Source organism: Gnatocerus cornutus, chromosome 7 (assembly GCF_029298725.1).
Source record: "Gnatocerus cornutus isolate USDA-ARS CGAHR chromosome 7, icGnaCorn1.1, whole genome shotgun sequence".
Classification (NCBI taxonomy): Eukaryota; Metazoa; Arthropoda; class Insecta; order Coleoptera; family Tenebrionidae; genus Gnatocerus; species Gnatocerus cornutus.
The window spans coordinates 8,478,699-8,492,096 of NC_142239.1; the positions used below are offsets into that span (position 1 = coordinate 8,478,699).

Sequence of the window (13,398 nt, forward strand, 5' to 3'; positions counted from 1 at the left end):
AAAAAATCTGGCGTAAACAAATAAAATAAACACTCCATAATAACGACGATACAATTTATTTTAAAGAATAAAAACAGTAGAAGTTAGAAGGAGGGTTCAAATTCTATCGATTGATAACCATTTCAGATACTGATTAAGGTCATCAGCTAGGTCTCAAATTCTAGGTTTTATTAATCCTGCAAGTTTTCAAAGTGCTCACTAATAAAAACATTTGAAAGACTACAATTTTTTTAACACTATGTCTAAAATTATCCTCTAGATGTAAACTTAGCAAAAGTTTTTTGAGGGCCCTAAGATGTTTTTTAAATACCCTGGTAAAAACAATTAAAGCAGAAAGCAAACTCTATCGATTGACACCAATTTCAGATATCCTGCTTAAATTCGTCCGATAGATGTAAATTTTGCAAAATTTGTTTTAGAGAGCTCTAATATCCTACATTAGGTTATCCGCTAGGTGTTAAGTTTCAAAAGTCCGCTGGTAAAAACAACTGAAGCAGGTGAAGCCAAGAGTTAAGTTATTGAATGGTATCAATTTCAGTTGTCCTGCTTAAAATTTTCCGCTAGATGTAAAGTTAGAAAAAATTTTTGATAATGGTGTAACTTTTTTTCTGAAAATCCGCTAGTATAAATATTTAATGCAGGTGAAGTCTGAACTGAAGCTCTATTAAATTAAATCGATTTCAGATGTACAGATGTAAAATTCTTCGCAAGGTGTGAAGTTAGCGGATATTTTTTAGAGCGCTGTAATTTTGTTTTTAAAAGTCCGCTGGTTAAAACATTTAAAGCAGGTTTAGGCAAAACGCAAACTCTATCAATGGACAGTAATTTCGGATGTCCTGCTTAAAATTTTCCGCTAGGTGTGAAGTTAGCGGAAATTTTTTAGAGCACTGTAATTTTGTTTATAAAAGTCTGCTGGTAAAAACATTGAAAGCAGGTTTAGGCAGGAAGCAAACTCTATCGATTGACACAAATGTCAGCTGTCCTGCTTAAATTTTTGCGCTAGATGTGAAGATGGCGGAACAAAAAAGAATTCCTAATAACATTTTTCAAGGCCGTTCGCTGACTTTTTTTATAAAGCAGCTTAAGGCAGGGCATAAGCAGAACATTTTGCATCATTTGACAAATATCCTGCTCAAAAAATTGCGCTAACTTCACACATACTTTGATGTCTTCGATGTCAATTTTGTCTTTACTCTACTTTAATTAGTAATTTTTAAAAATAATTCTTTTTGTTTTCAAAAGGTTGTTTGAAAGATCAAGTAAAGCGAACGGAAGCTTTGCAAACTACATAAATTGACATCCATTTTAAATATCTCGCATTAAGTTGTCTCCGAGGTGTGAAGATAGCGAAAATTTTTGACAGTGCTGCAACTTTTTTTCAAAAAGTCCGCTGGTGAAAACAATTAAAGCAGGTGATTTCAGGACTTAAGCTCTATTGATTGACACTGATTTCACATGTCCTGCTTAAAATTTTCCGCTAGGTGTGATGTTAGCGGAAATTTTTTGAAATGCTGTAATTTTGTTTATGAAAGTCCGCTGGTAAAAACATTCAAAGCAGGTTTAGGCAGGACGGAAACTCTATCGATTGACACTAATTTCAGATGTCCTGCTTACAATTTTTCGCTAGGTGTGAAGTTGGCGGAATAAAAAAGAATCCTTAATAACATTTTTTAAGGGCATCCGCTGACTTTCTTTTATGAAGCAGCTTAAGGCAGGACACAAGCAGGAAATTTTGCACTATTTAAAAAATGTTCTGCTCACAAAAATCCGCTAACTTCACGCACCTGCGATATTTGGCTACTTCAGAGTCCTCTTTCGGCGATCTAGTAGAAAAATTACCTGGGCACCCTGCATAAAAACCAAACCCCAAAATGTTTGGTCCTTGCGGATTATCGTTTTTACCAAATACTGGGCCCAGAGCAAGTGAGTGTGAAAAATTACAATTAGCGATTAGCTGTGGGCCCCCATGTTCCTATCGTTATTGACTTACCCGTTACAGAACAGGAAATTTCTTGCATCTGCACATAACCTCATTGCACACGACGATAACCGAAACGACTATTTAGGTAATTTTAAATCATAAAAACCAAAACACTAGGAACAAATTGTTTAAACTACACGCTTCTAATAACGTCCGGCACGCGTGGTTTTCTCGAACAGCTGATGTCAAATGTGTGAAGTTAGCTAGCTTGTAGTTCATGCGGTAAGCGCTGTGGCGCTAGCTGTCAAATCACTTCGTGGTGTAGTAAGCATTGTGTGTTCTTAACAAAATTAAAAGAAAACATGCTCCTACTTACCGATTACAGGCAGACCAGAAAATTTCTCGTTTAATTTTGCACATATTTCCACACTGCTCACGATTTGCACGAAAGGACTTTTCAAGTTATGCACGCTTTCAGCGTCAGGCGTGGTTTTGTTTTGCCGAACAGCTGATCCCTATTGTGTGAATATAGCCGACGACTAGTGCAAACGGTTACCGCTGTGACGCTAGTTGCCCAGTCCAGAGGTTCTCAAACTACAATGTTAAACTACAGCTTTTCTGATAATTCGCACATAGATGACGCCCTCAGATTTTAAAACTGCCCTAATAACTTGGAAGAATTCAGGTCTCAAACAGTATTAAATAACTTGTAAACACTGTAATTCAATATAATTCCTATTTTAAAACAACTTTACTATTACACCAGTATTTAACAAAAGCTTTATATGTTTTTATAAATAGTATCTTTAAGTTATTAATACCGTATACACAATTTAATATGATTGTTGTCTTATTTAAAAATACAAAACATGAACTTTATACAAATTGTAATACTTAAAACACATACATATAAACATACAAAAATATCGCTTATGTTAGCTGTACCCATTTATTAATGCTGAAATATATATTTTTTTTCTATAAACTTTTTCACCTTTCAAATTGGTATATTTTAAATTTGCATTTATAAATTTTAACGTGTAAAATAGGCGCATTCTGCTGTACAACGCTAATAAATATTCATGTGGAAAATTTTCACACGGATGAAGTAAAGTAACTTCTTTCTACAAAGCAACAAATTTCTCAAGCGTATTTTTTTGAATTACTATATTTTCAAGATTATTAAAAAAAAATTATTCAACAATTGTTGTTGGGCATATATAATTTTCCAAAGACTTCCATATTTTTGGTTTTATAGACTATAAAGTGCGTATAAATTGTTGTTTCGTCCAAAATTTGATAAATCATTGGCATATTTCGTGCAAGTTTCGCAAGAATGTATTGTTAAACACTTTTCCATTAAAAATCCACGAATATACAGGGTGATTTTTTTTAAAACGGCAGGCGTTGTAGAATTTTTATTTATGAACCGATTTCAAAAATTTAAAAAACAAATTAAATGGTTTTTAATTTCCTATAAACTGATGATTTTAAAATTTTTCTAAATGTCTTAGTATCTTTTGGGCGATACTCAACTTTCTTATTTTAAATTGACACCCATATTTTTCTTTTCAAAATTTACAAGATATTAATTTTCTTGATTCAGAAATGTGTAATATGTTATACTTTTACAAAAAATATATAAAAAAGAAATATCAAAAATAAAAAAATGTTGGCAATTAAAGTTAATAAAATCTAGGTGCGTGGTGTCAAATAACACAATATCGTTATCGTAATGTCAAAAAGCAGCAAATAACAGAAAGAACAAGTTTTGTTTCAACAAGATGGGGCTACACCTTACAATGCACAATGCATTTCTCGTAGGTGTCAATTGTGCAATAAAAAAACGGGATGCCGTTTCAACAGTATTTTAATTAAATTAGGTAGTTGTTTTTTCTGATTTGTACTTATTATTGTCTTTTGTTATTAATAATTTCAAAAAAAAATGCCGATCCTTTCTGTTATTTGCTGCATTTTGACATTACAATAACGGCATTCCTTTATTTGACACCATGCACCTAGATTTTCTTAATTAATTTTTATTTATTGCTTATTTGTTTTTCAATTTTGATAATTTTTTAAAAAATATTTTTGGTTAAAAGTAGAACATATTACACATTTCTGAATCAAGAAAACTAATATCTTTCAAATTATGAAAAAAAAAATATGGGTTCCAATTTAAAATAAGAAAGTTGAGTATCGCCCAAAAGAAACTAAGACATTTAGAAAAATTCTAAAATCATCAGATTATAGTAAATTAAAAACCATTTAATTTGTTTTTTAAATTTTGGAAATCGGTTCATAAATAAAAATTCTACAACGCCTGCCGTTTTAAAAAAATCACCCTGTATTATGCCATCAAAAATTATCACAAGATTTTATATAAGAATTACAAAAAGATCTAGACGAACTTATTTCGTGCGAAGACAACAAATATTTTCAGGTTTTATTACTTTAGGTACACTTTATAATTTAAAGAGATATGAAAAAATATTTAATCAAAAAGTTACTCATAATAACATGATAGAACTTAAATTTGATTATCCAATGAAAGAAGAGGTTAGTTTAAAATTTAAAAATAATTGTATGGAAATCAGCGAGCCGATTACATATCTCGATTTATTTTACTGTATCCATAAATGATATATGAGAATGTATAAGGAAGAAGAGGAAAAAGCTACAGAAAGAATACCTTTTGCTAGCTCATATAAAAGACCTATAACAAATGGTCCATACGGTATTTATGCACATAAATGGGAGACTTTATCAATTGAAAGAATTTATAAACATGGAGATGTTTTTACTCTTGGAATGGGGTCATAAATAATTAATTTTCTATTGTATAAATTCTTAAAATATTATATATACAGGGTGTCCCAAAACAGGCGTGCCAAAGTGTCGGTAAGTTGTCAACTAGGGTCCCTGCAGCTTGAGAAAAATATTTAAAAAAATTCAATATCATATTCAGAGTTTTCTAAGAGTAAATTTCTAAAAGTAAATTTGGCAACATGATACATAAAAATATTGTACCCACGTACACATTTCTTTTGTATCCATAGAAATTAGAAGGAACAATGAAGGAGCAAAATTTGACATTTAAAAAGTCAAAAGCCAAATTTTGAAGCATTTCAAAATGAATTATAGTATTAGAGATTACTGTGACATGTACCAAATACTTGGTGCTGCTAACGGCAATTTGAGATTAGCCCAAAGGATGTACCAGCAACGTTATCCTAATCGACGACAACCCTGTCGAGTTACGTTCCAAAGATTGGATCAGCGCGTAAGAGAGACTGGAAGGATAGATTTGGGAGAAAATCACGATAGTGGGAGACCAAGAACCACAAGAACCCCTCAACTTGAAGAAGTTGTTCTTGATCAGGTTGAAGAATTTCCAAATAAAAGCATTCGCCAAATTGCTCGAGAACTAGAAGTCAATTCTAGCTTAGTAGGAAGAATCTTGAGGACGGAAAGATTGCACCCTTATCATTACACACGAGTTCAAGCTCTGGAACCTGACGATTATAATCGAAGGTTGAATTATTGCAACTGGGTAATGAATCAACAGAATCAAAATCCTGAATTTAGTGTACGTAATGTGTTATGGACTGATGAAGCAACATTTACGCGAGAAGGAGTTTTCAATTATCATAATCATCATTACTGGTCCATTGAAAACCCTCATGTGTTCAGAGCAAGTAAACACCAGCAGAAGTTTTCAGTTAATATGTGGGCCGGAATTTTAGGAAATCGCTTGGTCGGTCCTTTCATTCTTCCAAATCGACTAAATCACCAAAATTTTTTAGAATTCCTAAAAAACGATCTCCAACTTTTTTTCGATGATTTACCTCTAGATATTTTGCGCCAAATGTGGTTTCAGTTGGACGGTGCACCAACTCACCATGCCGGTCCAGTGCGTGAATGGCTAAATACAAATTTTCCTCAAAAATGGATCGGCCGAGGAGGTCCTGTTTATTGGCCGGCCCGATCGCCGGATCTCAATCCATTGGATTTTTTCTTTTGGGGACATGCGAAGCAAATGGTTTATGCCACTGTGCCAGAAAGCAGGGAAGAACTCATGGAAAGAATCACAATGGCTGCTAATGCAGTAACGCCCGAGATGTTAGAAGATGTTCAGTTAAATAAAATTAGAAGAGTGAATAGGTGTCTTCCAGCCAATGGTCGAAACTTTGAACATTTGCTTTAAACCTTCTAAAATTGAATGTTTTTTTAATGCATTTTTACATAATAAATCTCAAAAGAAACTATTTTTAAAATGGTAGAGGTAATTCTCAAAGACTAACAATAAGTATTTCTTGTTTTATTACGCTTCGTTTCGAAACCTTAACCATTTTCAGCAATGAAAAATTTTATTATCAATGTAAAAGGAGAAATACATTCACTGACGAATAGACAATGCACAGTAATAGTGACTGAAGTGATATAATAATAACGCAATAAATAAAAATAAAAATTTTACTAGAACGCTGGAAAACACCAAAGGTTCCGATCCACGATGACATAGTTTTATGAGATTATTGTTTCATGAGAGCAAAATGTCCGTAAAATGTTCATTTGGATGCTATTTCACTATGAACTCCAGGATTCCCACCACTCAGAACAAAACCAGATTTTGAAGGGCTGCATAAGACCAGTCAAAGCTTCATGTTATCGCTTTTACCTCTGCCAAATTCAAATACAAATCGCTCGTGGCAAAGCACTTTCCTTTTCTATTTCAGAACAGCAAATACCGCAAATTTTGGTAAAGGAAAACATTGACAGCTCTTATTGACATACATAACATTGACTTCTATTAACAATGAAAATTTTAATTGTTATGGTTACGACGTGGGGTGGTAAAGCAATGTTGTCAAATGATTTTTCAGGTGAAATCGACACTTAAATCTTCTGAAAGTACAAGAAACAATGTAATAAATTACGCTCAAAAGCATGTTATATCATCCAAAGGTCTTAACAGAACCCAATGCATAGCTCTAATAATTTCAAACATAAAAATAAAAGTGTTCAAATGTTGTCTTTTGGAGCCCTGTATCTTAAAAACTACAACAGATTGAATTTTTTTAACACTTTTCTCGGGTTTTTTGAACCTTCACCACCAACGTAGTAATAATTTGGCACGCCTGTTTTGGGACACCCTGTATATAAAAATATTATATATATAATATAATATATATTTACAGATTCAGATGAAATATGGTGTAGACGACGCGTGCCAGACACGCGACCGAGACATAACGAAAACAAACGGCGAGACTCGACTCTTAAACGATGCCCGAGCGCCACCAATTAAACGAGAAAAGCTGCCTCTCCAATTTCACACTTCCGTTCTCTCTACAACTCAACTCCAATCGTTCATGTCTTCTTTCTCTTCTCTAAACAATGTACAAAATGTAAATATCCCCGCAAATAATTAGGTTAAAGAACTGGATCCGATACCCAGTACATCAAATGATGACCCATCTTCTGAAACAAACTGGAGTTCATATGCAACAAGAAATTTGAGAGAACCTGTGACCAAAAAACTCCAAAGTAAAAAATTTACTCCAACACAAATTCTTAAATCTTTAATTGACATGATTACAGGTAGAAAAATTGTTAAAACAAGTACCAAAAAATATATTAGCCCCGAGCATATACTTATAGAAGAAAAATTAAATTTTGTGAAGTTGCAGCGAGAAAAATTCTTAGAAGAACACGAACTTAGGATACAAATTTTAGAACAAAAGCTGCTAATAAATGAACAGAAAATTCAGAATCTCTGCAGTTAGTTAAGTTTTCTCTTTATTTGTTTATTAGCAGATTTTGTTGTAAAAAAGACTTCATAATATTTAGTAAATTTCTTTGAATTTGGTTTAAATAAATGTTACAATCTTTCAAAATAACTATGTATCAAGTTATATCTTGTAATATTGTTAATTCCTCCTCTTATCTCTTCACCATTTTGAACGCCAACATTATTAACAATATTAACAGCGGCTTCTTGTTCTTCATTGACCACAGGTTCTGGTTCACCCTCATCACAAGCAATGTTATGCAAAACCGCAGTTGCAACTATTACGGCTTGTATGCTATCCAATTTTAATCTTAAACCTAAAGCAAGTGACGGAAATCTTCTCTTCCAAACTCCATATGAACGTTCCACCACATTCCTTGTGGTATTAAAGATTCATTAAACAAATTTTCCGCTTGATTTTGAACTTGGAGCAAAGGAATCATTAAATAACGCCTTATGGGATAGCCACTGTCCCCTACCAGAAGACTGTCTGCAAAATTTCCCATTTCAAACTTTCCACATAGTGAAGAATTTCTAAAAATATGGGAGTCGTGCGCTGAACCCGGCCATCGAACGACAAAATCTTGAATTTTTAAATTCGCATTAGAAACTGTCTGTACATTCAAAGAAAAAAATTGTTTTCTGTTTCTGTAAATTTCTGCATTGTCCCTCCTGGGGACTGTATTTTAACATGGCTACAGTATATTGCCCCGACATCACTTAAACTTAATCATCTTGATGTTTAATTAATGAAATAATAATATACAAGGCGTACCTTTTCAAAATCGAGTTTCTAGTGTGTTAATTGTAATTGTTTTCTGATCTGTAAAAGCCAAAATTCGGTTTGTGTCGTTGTGCGTTGTGCTTCATTATTTGTGTTATGTACTAATTTATAATTAATTACCCTGTTAATAGAATAATTCCATCATTCTCATTTTACTATCATCATCAAACACAGAATTATATTATTTCATCTTTCAAAGAAGGATAGTTAAGTTAGATTAAGAAACTCATTATTTCATTTTCTTTAAGTCAGTATTTCTTATCATTTACAAATACTCATATAATTTTGTTATTCAGTTTGCTTTATATGGCAACCATGTTTAAATGTTTAAAATTGATAGGCAATAGACGAAAAGTAGTTATTGAAGACCGAGGTCCATAACAGAAATCGTTGAATTTCAGGCTAACATTTATATTAATCTATCAATTTTTTTTTATTTTTATAAATTTGAGGTAAGTGAAACTATTAGATAAAATATCCCAAATTATGTAAGACGATAAAAATGTGGTATTTGTAAGAATGGTGATGACGTATCTGGGAGTCATTAATGTTGTAATTAAGAGCCCTTGGATTGGCTCAGTAACTTATGCGCACCAGAATGTGTGGCTTAAGTCAGTAAGGATTGGGCGGTGAAAGTGAAGGGTAGAATGAGTGTCGTGCGAGAAGGTGTTCTGGATGGGAACAATTTCCAGAACACCGGTGTGTTTACCTGGATGGGCGTAATTTCCAGGTAGCGTTCTGGATGGGCACAATTTCCAGAACGCTGGTGTAATGACTTGGATGGGCACAATTTCCAAGTGGCGCTCTGGATGGGCATAATTTCCAGAGCGTTGGTGTATTGACTTGGATGGGCACAATTTCCAAGTAGCGTTCTAGATGGGTACAATTTCTAGGACGCTGGTATGGTGACTTAGATGGGGATAATTTCCAAGTTGCGTTCTGGATGGGGATAATTTCCAGAACGCGGGTATTATTGCTTGGATGGGTACAATTTCCAAGTAGCGTCTGGATGGGCACAATTTCCAGTACGCGGGTGGGTACGGTGATGGTAGATTTCACCGTACTCGAAGAAAGAAAAAGATGCCGAGATGCTGCCAAGACGTGGGTGCAGACCAGCCGTTCGAGTAACTCTCCAGGGTCGGAGTAAGGAGATGGGTGTCCTGCCGTTGCAGAAAATGAGGTCAGTGCCAGTAATCCGAGCCGCTATCCAGCGATGGGGCAGGGGGCGAAACTCCCCCGGTAAGTTAATCCATTATAAATGATTAAGGCCGATAAGGCAGGTGGCAATATGTTTTGTTGCGAGAATTCCGTGACTTCCCAGTTGTGCTAAGCCCGGACCTGACTAAATAAGGGTGTTTCGGAAGGGGTGAGCCAAGTAGCATTGTGTTGGTAGTTAGAAGTACCCTTTCAAGGAAAGAAAATGAATACAACCCTGTAATGAGGGTTGGTTTCGTAAATTCAGCATTTAGAATGTAAAAAATTGAATTACAATTATTGAAATTATCATTTATTAGCCTTTTTTCAAATCGACTCTGCTTATCATTTACCATGGAGCAAAAACGTTTTGGAGTAAAAACTTCACTTATAGAAGAACTGAGATTATTTCAGTTAGCTATTAAACAGAAGAAATTTTAAGCTGCCTCGACAGCCATTAATTGTAATGGGAGAAACAGAAGTTCTACTCCGCATCAATGATTGTATGAATATTACCATTATATTTGCTACAATGCAAGAAAGACTGTTAACTGTTATTTCTATTTCATACATCTTGTAATTTTAGGTCCAGTTCCAGTGAATCCGATGGCAGTGATTAGTGAGAAATCAATTTTTTTTAAATTTGTTTAAATTTTGCCTAAATGAAGTCTAACAAATGTTTTAATGAATAGACCCATAAACAGGATTGCTAGGGAAAAGCCTTAACACACTAGTTCTACATTGTCTCTGGGCTTACTTGACCAGACTTTAATATAATATAATAATATAATAATAAATTATAATTTAAACAAGGAAACTTTTCCTTCAATACCCGAATAGTTTTCTACAACTCGTCGAGTAGGTGTTTATGAGAAGATAAGAATTATACAATTGCTATATCGTAAGGGTTAATTATAACTGGAGGAATTAGCCTTTGGATATCCGCTGTCCCAAAGAAGAATTTCATCTGAAATCGGCCTCCAACCGTTTTCTATTCGATGGAACAGTCCAGTATTTCTTAAAACACGAGAATCATGAGTACTTCCTGGCCAATTTGCATATGAATAATAAAATCTTAAATCTGGTCGACATTCGACCATTGCATTAATAGAATTGAATTAAACTTTTGTTTTAATATTAGAGATTATTCTTGTTAAAAGATCATCATGGCCTGCTCTAATTTATACAGGGTGTACCCGAATAAAGTGCAAAGATTTTAACCCCAATATCAGACAAAGCAGTTTAACATAACAGCCAATGAAACGAGTGCGCGCCACTGCAGAGTCTAAGTTCAAGTTCACAGTCAGTCCAGGTCATCGAAAAGTTGGGAACAAAATAGCTAATAAACAAATGGCCTTTGAAAATTTTTCGTAATTATTTCAGGTAACTTTAAGTCACCTTACCACCAATCGATATAAAAATTAACCCTTATGAAAGCGCAATTTATTTCAAGCAAATTGATTTTTCGCAACAGGCACTTTTAAAAATGTTTTTAAAACCAGTAATTAAGTGAAAATTAAACAACTATGGTAGATAAGAGCGAACGTAAACGTTTTGTTTGAACAGTTTTTGCAGTCTTAGGGAAACAGTTGCTGAATTCGGTGTCATAAGCGTCGAATAACGGGTAATCCGAGAGGGTTTTGCCCCATTCGAATTTTGAATCGTTATCAGCGGTGTCCGATATTGGGGTTAAAATCTTTGCACTTTATTCGGGTACACCCTGTATGTTTAATTGATCTCAGGGTATTATTTACACTTCATATAAATTTTCATTGACTCTAACGAGATTTGTCATCGCAAAATTTTCTAATTCTTTTTACAAATATAAAGCCGTGAAATGATTCAAGAAAGTTTTATTTAATTCAAGCACTACACTAGAAACTTTCAAGCGCCGCGCCGTGCTATGGTTCATTTTTCATTCCACCTTTACTTAACTCACATGATGGAACATAAAGTCTAGTATGTAATACGTACATAATGAGCCATTGTTGACCCGACGTATTCATTGGCATCGTTCGCAAGCTCGCTCCACCATAAACCATAAAGATCGATCGTCCACAAAGGCCTTAATTATCGTGTGATCAATATTGTTTGTAATCGAGTCATCCATGAATCCGTATTTCTATCGACAATTCATACTAGCGATTTGATATCAAACTTAGCAACCGAATCTATGAAAATTGATAAATCATGCGACAAAAGAGGATCAAAAGGAAATCTGGAAGGTGTTAGACACAGGATGGAAGAACACCTTCAACGTAGATTCGCTATTTGCTCACTTTTGGCATTGCAGTTAACAACCATTTGACAGCTGTCAGTACGAATCTATCAAAGGCATACCCACAAATTAATTTGCAAGACTGACTCAATTACAAACAATACTGATCACACGATATAAACTTATAAAATAAATAGCTATTATAGTAAACTCAGTTGACATATACCTAGTAAATTTTATGGCCACATTATGAGAGGGCCGGGCAGTACTAATCCTTGCGATTGGAGACCATAAATGAGCACGAAATGAATGCGGGCCTTGTCAACCATCGGTCAACTCTCTACCTAGAACTTTGTCGGCTGCAGTTTACAACACCCAGTTTTATTTCTATGGGTGGTTTGACTTAAGCCATAAAATGTTTACTAGGTATATGTCAACTGAGGTTACTATATAGGAGTAGATTTTAGCTCAAAATGGGACAGATACAACACAAATAGAGCATAAATAAACACGCTTACATCAATGGATTCCAATTTAAGGGGATATCTAACAAACTGTAACGGTAAATTCTGCTTCAAAATTCTGCGTAAAGGAAAAATTATATGAAACATTTTAAACATCCAAACGTTAAATGCAGCATCTCCCTTCAACCCTCATTATTTGTAGACGGCACTCTTTTAGTGAGTTACCCATGGTCAGTCTGCTTACTACGGTAATAAAACCATAAATAAAAACTACTTCTTAAAACCCCAGCCCGAGTGGTTTAGATTATTATTACCATCATCTTGTGGCCAGGACAATAGCTAATAGTGTTGACTTCACTGATGGCCAAATTATTATTGCCCATGGCCAGTAAATCTTAAATACTTTGATAGTAGATCCGATATTTTACAAATTACACCCGTGAAACTTAATAATTACAATATCTCATTATTATTATTTAATGTATATCTTCATAAATAAATTAAATTTTTCCCGAAAAGGTGGGATTTGTGTAATTGCAAAAATTGAAGAATTAATGGATATACTGGGATCTTCGAATTTTGTCCAAGATTTTTGTGAATGTAACAACAAATAGTGAACATAATTATAAATAATTAAATTATATATAATAATTATATTCTGTTGCTTTAGTGATTGATCTATCTTTTAAAATCTTTAAATTACGAAAATTTTTTCAGTCTTTTCACCACCCCAAAGTCATAATTTTGACAACAAGACGTTATATTACTGTCTGGTTGTTCTCAAAATACGTATGTGTGAATTTTGAAAAGTTTACGCATGTGGAATGCTAAAAATTATTTCGCTTTCAGCCAAGTTTTCGTATTTAATTAATCAAAAAGTCATTAAATATTCACTTTACAAAAATTGTATACAGCATTTAACATAATGCACGAATAGATTCATATGCAAAAAACAGAAAGCAATTTACTTAAATAGTTTTCGAGTAATCGTGTTTGGAAAAATACATTGAATTTGCCTTATAT

The 13,398-nt window shown here is 33.7% G+C and overlaps 1 long non-coding RNA gene and 1 pseudogene across 2 annotated transcripts; both read left to right on the forward strand.

Annotated features, from left to right (window-relative positions):
* Positions 1-1,294: 1,294 nt before the first annotated feature.
* LOC148170710 (uncharacterized) lies at positions 1,295-7,644 on the forward strand. Of its 2 annotated transcripts, XR_015770409.1 has the most exons (3): positions 1,295-1,923; positions 2,000-2,066; positions 7,123-7,146. It is a non-coding gene; the product is annotated as an uncharacterized LOC148170710 (long non-coding RNA). The 2 variants fall into 2 exon arrangements; XR_015770408.1 differs by having other exon boundaries at positions 1,456-2,066; positions 7,123-7,644.
* A 2,403-nt stretch (positions 7,645-10,047) lies between these two features.
* On the forward strand, positions 10,048-10,419 carry LOC148170711 (uncharacterized; annotated as a pseudogene).
* Positions 10,420-13,398: the final 2,979 nt, after the last annotated feature.